The following is a 16,308-nucleotide window of genomic DNA, read 5'->3' on the forward strand; positions in this document are numbered from 1 at the left end:
AGTTGTCTCAGTGGTTAATTAACAGATTTCTTAAACAGAAAAGCTGTAGAGCTGTAGTTTGTGCATTAAATTCAGTTGTTTAACTACTACAATATAAGTCACCCATTTAAACTTTAAGCGTTCACGTACAATGGTTTAAAGCAATCTTTCTTCCCCTAGCTCTCTGCTATACTCTAAGAGTTCTCTGCTATCTAAGCATGCTCTTCAAAGCTTGCATTACCATCTTTGCCACCTTTATCTCCACCTCAGTGAAAAACTATGATTAAAATGACAGTATTTGAGTTCATTTTCTCCCGAATTGCATACACTGCTCCTCTTTCCATTTTCAGATCTAACATACCTATGCCTTAGTTTTCCCCTTCAAACTGCGCAACTTTAATTTGATGCTGTTTGGACTCCATAGTCTCACTTTATCCAACACACATTCCCGAAGTACTGCTTTTCGACTCTGATCTTTCTGCTGCTCTCCTCTCCCTTTCCTCTCTTAGGCACTCAGAGCCACACTGTTCATTTCAAGTTCCCAGATCCCCTTTTGATTTTTCTGGTGATTTCCAACCCTGTCAAGACGATCATAGAGGAAGAACGTAGAGTCAGAATAACAGACATTTTACACAATACAAGCTGGTGTTCCAGTGAGGAACAAAAAAGTTTATAGGGTCCACAGTTTTGAAAGAATATTGAACAAAAAAAGAAAAAAAACACACAGGCTTAACTTTCTAGACTGGTCATTAATCAGAACAGTTGTGTTTCAACCACAGATAAAGAGGTTGAATAGACATGAAATCTTTATGTCCTTGATTAACTTGTCTGTTACAGAAGTGAAAGAGAAATATATCCTCCTTCATAATGTGAAATTTATTTTTGCAAAACAGCCAGGCATGTCGCTTTCACACCATTAATATGCATTTGTCCCTGCAAAATCTATAGGCAGAAGGCCTTCCACCAACCTAGCCCAGGGAAGATTTCACCCAAAAGGAGGAACTTCATTTCTTTAACACTATGACATTTTTAATTCAGATAGCCTTAATGGGCAGAGTCAAAACATCAAAAAAAAAAAAAAAATCAACTGACATTTGAATTTCACTGCAGCAGGACCACTGCCTGAGGAAGACTGTCAATCGTATCTGCCATCATTACAAACTCCTCTTGCTCCCCAAAAACAATGCAACTTACTTCAAGCTTCTGTAAAGCTAGAGCAGTAAAACACATGCAACACTACGCTGTCCTTACCAGTACAAATTCACTAGTGTAGTTGCAGGGCTGAGCTGTCTCTGCAGCACTGAGAGCTTCCTCTTACTGACCAATTTACAGGAAACTGCAAGAATGGACTGCGAGTAAAAGCAGACTGAAAGTCCCAGCAGCAAAAAAAAAAAAAAAAAAAAAAAAAAGAAGAAAGAAAAGAAAGTAACAAAATCCACTTTTCTGCAGCCACAGCAAGTTGTCAGCTTAGCAGTCAGGTTCCACCAAGAGTAACACTAGAGATCATACATACTACACCAGTCTTTTACAGAAATATATAAAACAAGGCAAAAATTTGTTACAATTCTACTGGCTTTGATGAACTGTCGTGGTGCCCAGCGACAGGACAAGAGGCAACGGGCATAAACTGAAACACAGGAAGTTCATTCTGAACCTGAGGAAAAACTTCTTGACTGTGAGGGTGACTGAGCATTGGACCAGGTTGCCCAGAGAGGTAGTGGAGTCTCCTTCCCTGGAGATATTCAAAACCCCTCTGGACGCGATCCTGGGAAACACGCTCTAGAGGACCCTGCTTGAGATGATCTCCAGAGGTCCCTTCCAACCTAAACCTTTCTGTGATTCTGTGAATCAGAAATAGATTGAGTCTTATTGTTTTACTAATTCTACCAAACTTGTTTCATACCAAGCTTCTAGATCAGTGGAAGACACATCCAGTATATCGAGAAACGATATATTTGCAAACAGTACGCTCTGCAACTGCGGAACCTAAAAGAAAAAGTGGAAGTTACTCACATGAATCCTTCATGTGTTAGGTAAGGCAGTCCTGTGAAAACAGGAATAACCACACATCAGAAACGCTTCTGATGGCTGACCTGCAGAATAACAGTAAAAAAAAAAAATTAATAATGAAGGAATGGAATGAGGCCAAAACTACCAGAAATCCTCTCTCTGTGCCAAATGAGCTCAAATTCTGTAAACTTCAGCTGCCATTCCCTCACTCTGCTTACTAAGGAAGAGCTTGAAAAAAAAAAAAAAACCCCACCCCAAAAACCTAGTAGCTGAAGCTTTGGTAACACATATCCAATTCAAAACCCAGAAACGTTTTAGGTCGAAAACTTCAGTCTCTATTTATACCCTGCTGCTGCGAAGCTACGAACACGTATAGGCATATTGTTGACTTGGGTCTTCAGAAGAGGCAGGCAGCACTAGTCGGCCAAAAAGATACCATACTTAAGAAAAAGAGCTCAAGTATTTTAAAACAAAGCTGTAATTTTCTTTTGGTTGTTTCACCAAACAGCTTGACACAGGTCCTAGAAGACAATGTATTGACACTGATTTGGGGATATACTTCGTGTCGTACATTGCTCAGCTGCCTCTAGACCAAAGTACTGCCACAAAGTACTTTACTGTGCAGGCATAGCCTGTATAAAAGGGATTAGACTCCGCAACCGGAAGAGAGGAACCGTCTGCAAACTCTCAATACAACATTACTGTTCAACAGATTCTCTTGTAACAGCCAGCCCTGAAAAATAACCTAAGATGTCATACTGACATAAATAAGGACTGAATTAAAATCAGTAAAGTTATCCCGGCATAATCTTCTTGCTGGCAATTTTATTATAAGTAGCTTTTTCTAGTTAATTTAAGGGTTTTATACTGAATCAAAAAGCCCCTCAAACCTACAGAAGAGCAAGCACAGCCAACCCCACTCAGACTGTGCCAACAGAACAGGTGAAGTTGCGTCACGCAGACAAGCCCTCCAAACAGTGCAATTTTTCCATTCCAATTCTCAAAATAAGCAAGTTTGAGACACATTAAGCCAGGACTTTAGAGCAAGAAGAATTATACAATGCATCTATTCCAGATGAATCTACCTCACACTTGCTGGCAAGGGGAGTAGTAGTACGTTTTTTGTGTCCTCTATTACAAGACTCAGGAGTTCACAGCACCACAAAAAACAAACTTTGGTGCATACAATTCCACCCAGAGTACCTCACTACTTAAAGAAGGCTTAATTTAATTACAAGATTTCAAATCTGTTGAAAACAAGTTTTTAAAATACTTAAAATGAAAGGCAAGTTCTTGAACGTTTTTGCAGCATGCTTATCATATTTCTTAAAATAAACTTGAAGACACATTATCAAGATAAGACTTCCACTCTCATATAGCATTCAAACCAGATGGACAGGTTCTTTGTTCCTTGTAACAATTTCCTGTACGTAAGGGTCTTGTCAAGCAGACTGCAAGGTAAGTGCTTCCATGATTATGGTTATGACATCTCTCACAAGTGTTTGTAGCACAATTTAAACAAGAACAGAGTTACAAATCATGTAATTGAACAGAACTGCCAGTGTGATTGCCAAAGTCCTACTCCTGCACACAGTTGTACTGCAGACAGCTGCAAACGGAGTTTCCACAAATATACATAGACAGTGAAAGCAGGAGTTTCCACAAATAGTTATTTCCTTGCCAGAAGTTTTCTTCTCAAAGATAACGCAGTTGAAACAACTTCATTGCTAGGCTAGTTTGTGATGAACTGCATACAATTCCATCACCAGTGTACTCTGTCATCAATGATTTAGGAACCAGTCTTGGACTGCAAAACAAGTTCTGCTTACCTGTCCAAACATCTTTCAGTATTTAAGCTAGCAGACCATCTAGCTTTAGTTAGTGGAACACCAAAATAGAGACCTTTTTAAGTTTATTGGTTTACAAGGGAGAGCCAAATATGCAGGGCTGATTTTAAAGTGTATCTGACCCACGCATTTACACAAAGGGGTCTCTCTATAGAGAGTTAAGTCTGATGCAGGGAAATATTTTTGTCTTCTTTTTTTAGAATGTTATTTAAATCAATCTAAAGAACATCGAAAGTCTGGGGTGGGGGAAGGGGCTGGGACCCACACTTACGTTCATCATTTTCTACCGTTGTATGTATACAGTGCTTTTGTAAGCTTTAAACAAAGCTTAGGTCCAGGACTAACGTTGTCAGTTAAAGAGAATATTTCATATGAGTACATGTAAGTCAACAGAAAAATAAATGAATGCAAGCAATTTTGAAGGATCCCTGGAATAGCCTATTAAAAAAAAAAAAACCATACACCCCCACACAAAACACAACCCTCACACACCCCCAAGTTAAGCTAATCAAGAAACAGTCTTTTTGAATATCCATCACAAAAAAAGTGAAATGAGTAGATTTATGAACTCTTGTTGGGCCCAATAAGAAGTTACTAATTGACTGCTAAGTGGATTCAACAAGCCTCCCTTTACAGGAAGCGCTTGATCACGTCATACACCAACCCTTCACACATGTGAGTCCCTCTTCTGGTGGTGTGCAGTAAGATTATTTTTAATTTACCTCTGCAGGCCAATGGCTCTGCAACCAGCACCAAGGAGGAAGCCCAACTTCTGTCAGACCCTGGAAAAACAAAATGAGACAAAACATTTTCTATTTTTATTTTGCTTGTAAAGACACCATGTGATACTATTTAAAGACAAAAGCATAACTGCAAAGACACTTCCTTTCCATTTTACTGCCGTACAACATAGTAGAGGGTGCTAGTTTTTAACTAACGACACAGTGAAGCATCTCAGAGATTGTTATTTTCACACTTGGAAACTCTGACTAGGAACTAAAATTTAAAATTAAGCTAATAAGCATAAAAGTGTAACTTTACAGAATTAGAAACCTCAACCAACCTATGCTGCTAATGGACAGTCCCCACCTCCAAGAGCTTTGAAGCCTAGACGGAGAAAAGGGCAGGAAGAAAATATTTACCAAAAACTAATTAAAGTGTGAGGATGAGTACTGTGCCCAAAGGCTCACATAACCAAGAAGCTGTACCAGAAACAAAGTTTCTTTATGCTGATTCCAATTATTGTTCTCTTTTAAATCATGATATGAACTTCTCTAAAGTATGTCATAAGCCTCAAAAATTTTACCACTCCTATCTCCCACCACCCAAACAGCTAAATCAAAGGACTGAAACAGGTAGGAGCATAGACTACAATAACCCAGATTTAAGGTTATAATTTACTTCATCGCTTGGGTATATACTTAAAAAGAAACCACTCATTGAAAAGAATAATCTTTCTAAGCTCATACTTAATTTTTACAAAAGCAGAATTCGACTGTACTCATCAGCTCACACGTAGCTGGGATTTTGGTGATAAGATTTATTTTAAATTGAAACAAATGTACAGTATAAGGCTTCCCCAGGAAAACAGCAATAAACAAATAATTGTAATTTGGAGGATACGAGGGAGAAGAGTCCTTTCATATCACTTAAAATAGCCCTAGAAAGGTATAACGAGATGCAGTGGCCTTCTTTTGGTGCGACAATTCGGACAATATCATTTTAAATTGCCATGGGGATATCTTTTATCAAAATGACTACTTGTTTCAGAAACAGAAAATGACTAACCTGAAGGGGTTTTTTTTTCCCCCCCCTTCTTACTGTTTAAATTAACTCCAAGAGCAAGGATTAGCATGACATTGACCTACTCCAGTAAAGTTGTAGATGCACAAGTGAGTTCTGGCAGGTCTGTTTTCAAGTACAGAAGACATTCATAAGCAATACTTTATAAGATATTTAGAACTTTTTTATTTTACAACACAGACCACAGTTTTTCTGATCAAACATACTAGTGGCATAGTACCAAACTTTGCAGAAAGTTTTACTACCAGGTACTACAAAATTCAAATTATATTAGTAACATATAAACACATGACAGTAAGATGTCTTCAGATCAGCTTCTCCTTTTCTGACTTTTTTTTTTTTTTTTAAATAAGGGTTAACTCATTAGCATTTGGAAAAAAAAGATATCAGAAAGCCAAAGACAGGGGAATAGATTTAGTAATACTGCACATGTAATTCAACATGCTTAGAAAGGTGACCATCAATACTTCAGAGAGAGAAGAAAAACAAACAAAAAAAACGTACAATGCACCTAGTGTAGAGCACAGTATGTAAGACTGAAAAAACTAGGAATAAAGAATTACATCTCAGGCTCCAAAAATCTCAGTCTCCAGCATTTCAAATGAAACGAGTAAGCCCCTGAGCTATGTATTCTCAAAGGCTGGCAGAACATTCTACATTCTGTTCTTACACTGCTCTGTTCTGTAGGCGCTCCGAAAACCTGACTCAATTTAGCCGTTCCTATTGTCTCATTGAGTGCTCAAGAGCACCTGCACGCAGGAGCACTCACTTTAAAAGTTATTCCTGTTTCCTTCCCACCAACTTTCCTTTTGTAAAATAAGAGGGAGGGACTTACTCCAGCCAAAGTTCAATCCTAGCAGAAGCCTGAGATTTCTGCGTACGCTCTACAGTCCAGTTGGGTAACGCGATACTGCGAAACGTCTTGAAATTAAAGGAAGGAGGCAAACATTTCCAAATCCCTTCTTAAGCCTCCAATAGCATTCTCTATTCTTTCCACTCTCAGTTGCATCAAGGCTGGTACATGGAATATTTGGCTGATTCATGGCATCGCTAACTTCTCACCTCCAAAGTCTACTTTTTTTTGTTTTTATAGCTCTTAAATAAATGGTATAGGGTATAAAATGCAGCAACCTTACTAAGCTTCTTGTCAAGATGAGCTGCCAAGAACACATCGCCTTTGTGCGCCTTTCTTCCTAACAGGATTCTTTGGAAAGCTCTTTCCAAAGAGTGTAGCTAATTCCCTTATGGAGACAAACTGGTTACGGTAGAAGGGCTCTCTTCCCTAAGACCTTCCGAAAGCTTCAGGGAATCTGTGCAGCATTCTTTCAGTTCCAAGCTCTGCTACTCCATACAATTCAAACTTAAACTTATATATGGGCATAACATTTCCAGCAGAAGCTTTTACAAAATCTAGACAGAATCTTGCTCCTATACACATCCTCGATATTCTTAAGACATTAAAGATGAGTCACTTGCTGTACACAATGAAGGGCTCAAGCTGGATCTCACTTGCACAAAAGAAATCCAGGAATTTAGGTCAATGGAATTAGTCTTATTTGAAACCAACTAATCAAACTTGACATCTCTGCATAGTAAATGCAGTAACAGTTCGCCCAGATCCAAGCCAAATGATAGATTATACATATCACAGATGCACTGATTCACCTGTACGTGTTACTGGCACCACAAAATGAAAGATGGTGTACAGACGCTGAACTTTAAGGAAAAAAGTGCTAATTCTGAACACTTTAAAATATAAAGGTATTTGTGAAATTTTACACAGCACTTGAAACTGGACAAAGCGATACACCTAATGCTAACAAACTGCATTTATTAACTATCTCAAAGCGTAGATGTATTGTAAAATTTCTATGCCACACCTACTCTCATGAAAAGCGGTCTCAGCTTTACAAAAGTGCTAGAAAATTGTTAGCCAAAAATGCTGTTAAGACTCCATGCAAAAACCCTCCTCTTCCCCCAGGAGGGAGGATCTTTTAGAGTATTCTAGTCATTTAACGTTAAGCAGTAGGCCACTGTTTTAGGGAAACGTCCCTAGCTTTATAACATAGCTCGTTTTCAATTTTTGTCGCATACATCTGCAGCAGACAAGAGTCCCAACACTTCACATCACATATCTACAAAATTTTGCCTACAGACCACTTACGTCATTACATATATTCTACTGTATTAAATGGAAAATTGTATAAAATATTTCTAAATTTGGTACCATCAGAGATTAGTTAAGGTTTTGATATAATCACAAAAGCACATACAGCATATATGAAGAACCATGGAAATACATCAGAGAGACTAATCATAATTTTTGCTCCCAAGAATCACCTTAAAAAAAATAGCTTATTTTTGCATAAAAATGCAAACTCTTTCCTCCTCCTGTTACATAAGTTATACTCCATATAAACATATATATGCATGTGTGTGCACATTTATGCGTAGAGATATGATGCATGCACAGATGTTATGCAACATAGATAATGTGTGTATATGTATGTATAAAAAACATTATTTGAAAAGCACCACCTTAACAAAAAGTAGCGTTAACGCTACAGTTTTACTAACAAAGCTAGTCTTGCATTTGTGGCCATTTTGCTTTTTTTCTGGAATGAAAAACAGACGGGTGGCCAGATCACTCCAGGTATAACACGGTGACAAATTTTTCTAACTATACAAACAAGTATATCCATTTTTTTAATTGCATCTAAACAAGAGTAAGATATAACAGAGGTAGTTGTTTCTCTTCCAAAGATCCCTTCCCCTGAAGAAGAAAAGAAACGTAGCAAGACCTTTAACTCCACAGATTCAGTAATCTTCAGCGGACTTTAAAAGGCTAAGTCACATCCCTCACAAGGCATAATGTAACTCGTCTACTTTTAAGTCCAGATAAACTAATAACAGTCAGTAAAAACTTTTCTTCGCTTTTGAAACCAGCAACAGAAAAACAACAACAAAATCACTGCACTTCACTTCCATTGCTCCAGTGCCACTTCCTTCGGCGCTTCCTGTGTAGCCCCCTTACATGAGGGCGCTGGCAGCTGGCATGGCACAATCTCAAAGCAATGAGCGCTAGCGCTGCAATAGTTTAACTGAATGGGAGAAATTAAGCCTCAACTTAGAAAGAACAGAGAAAATACTATGAAGTATTAAGACTAAAGTATAAACAATCGATCTTGAAAGGGTTCCTGTTACATACTATATATCCTGAAGTCTTAAAGCTCAAATTTTGTGGTCATTTGGAGTGCTCTGCAGCTTTTGCTCTATCATTTTTCATTCTGCTTTGTTAGAGCTGTAAAGGTTCGATTAGAAATCACAAGGAACCTATTCTCCAAGACTCACCATCTCTTTTGATATTTTGGCTGTTTTCTAGAACACCATCTTCTAACCTCTTTATCAGAATGAAGTTAGTCCCCCTATCTTCTTTCCAGGGGATGTGGCAAAAATATTGCAACATAAAATCATCACACCTCAGAACACCACAAACAGTATATAGCATTATAGCTTATCTTCTTATTAAGAAGGGATTATGATCAATACATCAAATTAATCTTCTGCTTTTTATGTGGACTTCCTGTGAGAGTTTCAAGCCACATCTTCACCTGCAAGCTGCTCAATGACCTCAGAACTCAATAAAAACAAACTAGAAAAAGGAGAGAAACACTGGTCAACACTGCTACTACAACTGGTAAAGACTGTGGGAAGCAGAGCTTTCTCACAGGTTATCTGAGACAGTAACTTCCTCTTCCAAAAGAGGGTAAGAATGACTTCATAACTCCCAATTCATGTGTCAGATGCATTTCTTTCACCCACCTTCTCAGTTATCGCAGAGCAGCAAGTACGTTTAAAAGTAAAATCCTACCAGACCACTAGACTGCACACATTTTGTCACCCCATCAGGGCTAGGAAAGTGAGAGAGAGAGTGAGTCACACGTGACAGTCAAATCTCTTTAACACGGTGACTAGAACGGTACAAGTGGCCTAGGCACAGAACCAATTAACTTACTCCTTCCTATCTAAAGTGCAAAAGAACATTCCAGGAGGGAAAGGAATTCAAGAAAGTTGCAGCCAAAGGGCTTCAAGCAAAAACACTTACGTTTGCTGCTCCTTTTCACAGCAAAGACGCTGCAAATCCTTTCTGCTTGGCTTACAATAAACAAAAACCCTTAATCAAGCGCCACACAGCTTCTTGGAGTAAGACCTTCGGCTCTAGAAGGTCTAGCTCCCAGAAAAGCTGCCCAGCAGGCAGCTTCCTACTCCTAATTAATTATTAAGAAAAGCAGCATGATGTTGTTACAGCCTTTTAGATCACAGGTTAGCAGATCTTTAGTAATTAACAGAATTTTTGCTAATCCCTTACCACCTGCCAACCTGATTTTTCTGGGGAGCTGGATCTCGCCCAGCGTGCTAGCATAGGTGGCACTGGCAGCACTGCAACACCCTTCTCTTCCAGTAAGGTATCTTTATAATCCCAGCAATCCTTTTATTCCTTTAGGATCAATGAGCCACAGCATCACGCAACCCTGCTCAGCAGCAGAGCTGCCAGCCAGGCAGAGGAACACAAATCACCATCCACTGTGGGAGGAGGAATGCTCTGCAGCCATGGGGAAACAGTCTGGCAGCAGAGGTACAGCAGGCTTAGTGCCAGTACTACAGATATGTACTTCGGTATGTAATCTCTCCGATACCACTTAGTACTGGGTATACTTGGAAATATGGTATTGCCATGTTATCAGCATGGTTTCCATCATTATTAGAAAGGTTATCTGCACCTCAAAGCTAGGGATGCAGAATTCAGCAAATTCACTCATTCCTCAGGTAACACCTCATTTGCCCCTTCAGAGACTTAGATTCAGGCTTCCTGAACCATGGCATCTTCACAACAGCTGTGATATTTGTTCAGGGACAGACGCAAAGGCTGCTTTTCCTGGGGAAGAAAAATGACTCACTGAGACTTTGAGCTCTGAGGGAAAAAGGATTTTTACTGTGAGTTCCTCCCATAACAGCTTCCCACAAATACATTAATTTCCTCTTTTTAAGTGGCTAGAGAATGGCTGTCTACCTCTCTTCTCTTAGTTTAACTTGAAAAGCACATTTAAAGTATTTTCCCTTTCCTTTCTGGCTTTCCTTCGCTCCCTTCACGTTGCAGTTAGACATCAAGTATTTATCTAGCATAATCCCAGAAGCCTGAAGGCCGTGCTTAATTTACTCCTGAACAAGAGTACCCACATAAGCTTACTGACGGCGGGGCTGAGGTACTTACGGCTCAGACTACGCATCAACCTATAACTTTTTGGGTTCTCCTTCATCCAGGATCACAATTCTACTGTATATAATCCCACTAGTACTCTTTAAGGCCGGTTTCTACCTCCTGCTCCTTTGGGAGAGACAGTACTACTCTTAAAGCAAGCTGCTTTAATCAATTTCTTTGTTCTTGCTGGAAGGAATATTTTGGCTTCTCATTAACCCTTTTTGGTTACTGTTATGTTGAGTATATTTATCTATGTTCCTAATGCAAGTCTCCAGGTGGAAATCAAAGAAATCAAAGCTAAGTGCTCCAGAAACTAAACAACGGAGAATACATACAGGAATGCTCCAAGCTGCTACAGGTGGTATGCCCACTTTAAGAGGGGTCAGCGTACCTCCTGCACAGCACGTAGAAAAGCCTGTATATACAAATCCCATTCCACTCACAGAACTGTGCAGTATTTTGGAAATACCTATTTGGGATGATGCTGGACACTAATTTACTGACAAGTTACTGTGGAAAGCTTGAATGTTTAAGCTTGGCTGATAAAAGCACGGCACCTAACAGCTGCAGATGCTCAGCAGCTGTGGAAGTCAGGTCACTCTTCCGCTTGAACATAGCTCCAACTGCCTCATTCTGATTATTCCAATTTACTGATAAGGATCAGCCTTGATTTAGCTAATTAAAGGTCCTACTGACAGAGGAGAGGCTTACAGACCCATAGTCTAGGGCACTCTGTGCAAAGTTTTTCTCTAAATCATTATCAGGGCATAAAGTAAAAAAAACGTATTTCTCCTTCTAGGTATACAGGAAAGTACTGAGAACAACAGAAAAGGGAGAAGACTAGCTCTTCAATCATATGCATCTCCAGGGTACAGTTTTATTAGTGCAAGAAAAAAAAACTAGAAGCAGTCTTAAATACCTAGTTTTGCTCAAAACAGCCTGATTGCTAAATCTGTGTAAAAGGTTTAGGAGTGTACATAATGAAAGGCAATGCTTAGTAACAGCCTAGGCCATCTCTGCAATAAGATCATATCATAGTGCTCAAAGAAAAGAGATGCTGTTACTTGAGGAAATAATGCTTGTAACATGTCATTATATACTGTAAAGAGACTCCGTTCAAGTTCCAGCTTGGTCTAGGAGAAACACAAAATCATGTGACATGCTGTAACAGAATTATTGTTAAGTAACATCAAGTTAATGATTTGCTTTCTAAAAAAAAAAAAAAAAAAAAAAGAGTTGCTGTACTGGAGACTAATAATTTAATCCTGTGTTGCTCAGTTGCAGGAACTGGTAAGCAGGTTCTACATTCTGGTTTGAATGCCAGCCTCAGCACTTAAGATGCATGCAAGCAATTCCTGCTGAAGTTAAGGGGAACTAAGTAAACTCTGAGGTGGAATTCATAAGGACAGGGGATTTAAACAACAACTTTTTACTTCACAGAGGACTTAATCTTAGAAAATAGAGCAAGAGAGAGACTGTCCCTCACTCATGTTATAAGTTTTAAGTTGTGCGAGAAATCTTTCCAACAAGTAATTTAAAAGAGCAAATAAAATATTAGATTAAGGGCCCTTTCAAAGGGATTTTAACTTGTAATAAGACTTATGTATAGAAAAATGGAAGGAACATTGCAAATCAAATCTAGTTTCTTATTCCATAGGTTCATCGGAGTATAACCCCCAAATTATAGTTCATGAGCCTCTAACTCAGAATGTTTTTTCTCCTCAACAGACTATCATTTATTTAATAGGAAAATATGCAAATATTTATCTAAAATGACAGTTTCCAGAATGATGATTAATTTCTATCACTACAGTAGCCGAAGTTAAAAATAGAACGGGGAAACAAAGCTTCCTACAAAACCACTATTTTTTTTTCTCTCTGGTCTTACAAGCCATATTTCACCAGACAACACTGAGGTGTTCACAACATATCTGCTTCCGCCTCTCTCCTTCCTTTTTGTTACTAAACAGCTATTATATGAAAAATGAAAATGAGTAGGACATATACTTTTACATTCGCTAGAATCTGCTGCAGGATCTAAGATGCTGCCCTGAAGTGCTCTATTTTCACAAAAAAAAAAAAAGAAAAAAAAAGAGAGAGAGAGAGAGACAGACACATTTCAGTGTCAGATTCCAGCACAGTAAGTTGTGCTGTTCCTGGAGAGAAAGACGCTTATTTAGTTAGATAAGAATTGAATATGAAAATGGAGACTGATTAGTTAAGTAAGATTTACCTCCTCCAGGGATGGTTCTTACTTCTTTTGCTTATCTCTAAATGAAAAACGTGATGCTAACACAAGATGTTAAGATCAAGATGGAAAGATATTTTACATCACCTCAATTTAAGAATATTTAGAATTAAGTCTTGCTCTTGGCTCTTGTTTAAAGATTAATCATTAAATTGCACACTACAGGTTCATCTAAATAGGAAGACTTCAAGCTAAACTATCTATGACCTTATTTCCATACACTAAAGCAGAATAATATCCAAAGATACAGTTCAGCTGTCAATTTCAGGTTGGTTAAACCGAACAGTGGAAAGGTGCATTTACACTGGGATTAATGGCAGAGTTTGGGTCACTGAAGCCCAATCTAAATTCACATTCTTTTCCCAAGAGAGAGAAACCCCGTACACCACCACTCTGCATATTTTTTTTTTTTTTGGCCATGTAAATACTAAAACTAGTATCCCACATCTTCCTACTACTTCTTGCTATCCTCCCTCCTTTCAGTTTTTTGTTTCCGCCTCAAACTCCTGAGGAATCTCTTGCTTTTAGTCACATCTCTAGTACGTGAAAATCCCCTTCCACGATCAGTCTTGCAGCACAGTTCCCATCATTTCTTCGTATAGTCAAAGCTTAAACAAAGATCTCTGAGGCAGCAACAGATCCAGACATGCACACTAGTGCCACAGGACTCACCCATCCTTTTCTTTCCAAGTACTGTCAGAATCAAGAATGAGGAAAATAAAACTCCAGAATACAAGTTGTTTTTCCGCAGCATGTCAGGACTAATCACTCAGCTGGAACTTGGTAATCAGTATTTAGTCAGGGTGTTGGAAACGTACAGTCTAGCTGTAAGACAAGATATAAGCTGTAACATAAAAGCAGTGATTCCAGTGCTAAAAACTGGGTCCTTTGGTAGATTTCTGGTCTGGATATTGTTGATGCTATTCTGCTCTGGGTGTGAGCAGTTACTCTGTAGAAGGGAGTCAGTGTTATTTTCACTCTTAGTTGTACTGGAGTTAACACGTGGTGTTTGAATTCTAGCATTACAGCAGCACTGCTGTATATATGCAATACAGCATATTGCAGTATTGCTGCACAGCACTTCTTCAAATAGTTGGTTTCTAGTAAGATGAAATGATTGACCTATCTCCAGTCTTTCTGTCATGTAAAATACTACACTCAAGTGTACTATCATCATCGGGATAGGAAAGGAGAGAGCAAAAAACCTCACTGCTTAATTCTCTTAAGTACTCTGAAACAAGATAGTAACTTTTACAAGGAACCAGCAATGCAGTTATCGGATGGGGGCGTGGGGGGGAAGGGAAGGGGGAAAAAAAACAAACAAAACACACTAAAGAAAGGATGACAACTCTCTTGCGGTATTAGCCCTCACGGCAAAAGACAGCTGCTCCAAAGTCTGTGAAACAACTATCTCCTTCACTTGGCAAAAAAGGTGCTCTATCTATACAGAAACTCATAATCGAATTCAGCCTCTGAAGACGTGACATAACTGGATGAACTGTCAACTAGGCAAAAGTGCCTAGAACCTTGCAAAGACATATTAATCATATCTGAGAAGTACTAAACGTTGCCTCCTGCTAAATTTGAGTCTCGCTACTTTTAAAACTCCAGCTGCTACGTTGAGAGATTTTAGTTTCTGGGTTTTTAGAAGAGCTTGTTATCCTTCCATTTAGGGGAAGGACTGGAAACATGCAATACATGTGATTAATAAATACTTGTATCTTCTTAAAATATATACAACTACATATATACAACAATATATACAAATATATACAACTCCTTCTTTTTAGAGGCCTTCTTCATGACCTTTGCACGCTGGTGGGTATTCCTGCCAAAAGAAAAAAACAGAACTCTAAAATGTTGGGTTATTTACTTCTTCGGAAATATTAAGTTGTACTCGACACAGCCACTAGATTTTTTTTTGGGGGGGGGGGGGATTAGGGCAAATATTTTGCCAAACTGCTGCTTCTATATGAGTTCTGATGGAAATTGCATTTTCATATTTCAAGGAAAACATCTGGAACGAAAGGCTTCCCATTTGAAGAGCCCTTACAGGCAAGTTCCATGATTAAGTGCATAAATCCATGTTTCTCCTAGCGTTCTCACTTCTGGTGAGGATGAGGGAATAATGGAAAAAAAGTCTTTGTTAATTACATTTCACTAACTTTCATATTTTGGGTTTGTAAAATATACATATCTGTGTCTATATCGATATCTCCCTGCACTGAAACCATTGAGAATGGTAGTGAAGTATTTTACAGTGACACATGCAACACCTCTGTGCACACCTGTGCCAGACAAGATGATTTTGTATACATAAACCTAGTAAGTACTTCAGCTGTGATGTGTACCATGCCATCAAGCTTACAGCAGTTATAATCTGATTACACAGACCATTGAGAAGCTTTTGTCAAGTGATCTCAACAGTACATAGACACAATTTTCCAAATGTTCCATGAGAGAGAGAGTGAAAGCCATTTCCATGATGTAAAAGTCTCTCTAGGCACCTAAATCCCTTTGGAGCTAGCAGGCATTATCACAGTCATCCCCAAGTGCTCAGAAACCACAATATACCATATGACTGCCTACATAAATTAGATATTTCAAGTCAGTCACTATAAAGAATAGAACCCCAAACTCCTGGCTTTCTGACCTAAAACGTCCATGGAAATAATCTGCAATTACAATCACAAAAACAAATCTCACTCACAGTAGAGGCGCTGTATTTAACTATGCAAACATAATTTTTACCCTTTAAAAATGTAAAGATACAAAGTTAGCTTGAATTGGGGACTTCCCAACAAATTAACCTTGAAAGCGTATGGGGGGAGGAGAACAGAAAAACACACTTGCATTCCCTATGAGACAAAACGTGCCTCTTGATTCAAATGTACTTACTGCCTTACTAGGACAGAAGCAGTCCTGATCACGTATGATTAACAATGTGTGGTTTGTCAGTCAATGCTACAATTTAAGTAAAATAAAAATCCAGAAAGCTGTAACAACAGCCAGCTCAGCAGTGACAAGTTTCAAACATAATGAAGGTAAAAACAGGAGTCTTCTAGCCTTCTTGGAGATTTAACAGCAGCCTTTCCAAAAAGGCAAGCTTGTAAGGGAAGTAGAGGTCTGCTCTCCCCACCCATAAGTAACTATAGATTGAA

General features: G+C 38.6%; 1 protein-coding gene across 6 annotated transcripts in view; it reads right to left on the reverse strand.

Moving 5' to 3' along the window:
* SH3BP2 (SH3 domain binding protein 2) overlaps positions 1-16,308 on the reverse strand; it is a 37,987-nt gene that overhangs the window by 17,102 nt on the left and 4,577 nt on the right. For 3 of the 6 annotated variants that reach the window (XM_068943524.1, XM_068943529.1, XM_068943525.1), the window contains 2 exons: positions 4,559-4,618; positions 1,993-2,072 (listed from right to left, as the gene is read on the reverse strand). The gene's annotated coding sequence lies outside the window, so the exon portion shown is untranslated. Of the gene's footprint in view, positions 1-340; positions 831-1,230; positions 1,364-1,992; positions 2,073-4,558; positions 4,619-13,819; positions 13,973-16,308 lie in introns of those variants that run through there. The other 3 variants (XM_068943526.1, XM_068943528.1, XM_068943527.1) reach the window with 3 other exon arrangements.

This window comes from Struthio camelus, chromosome 4 (genome assembly GCF_040807025.1).
Source record: "Struthio camelus isolate bStrCam1 chromosome 4, bStrCam1.hap1, whole genome shotgun sequence".
Lineage (NCBI taxonomy): Eukaryota > Metazoa > Chordata > Aves > Struthioniformes > Struthionidae > Struthio > Struthio camelus.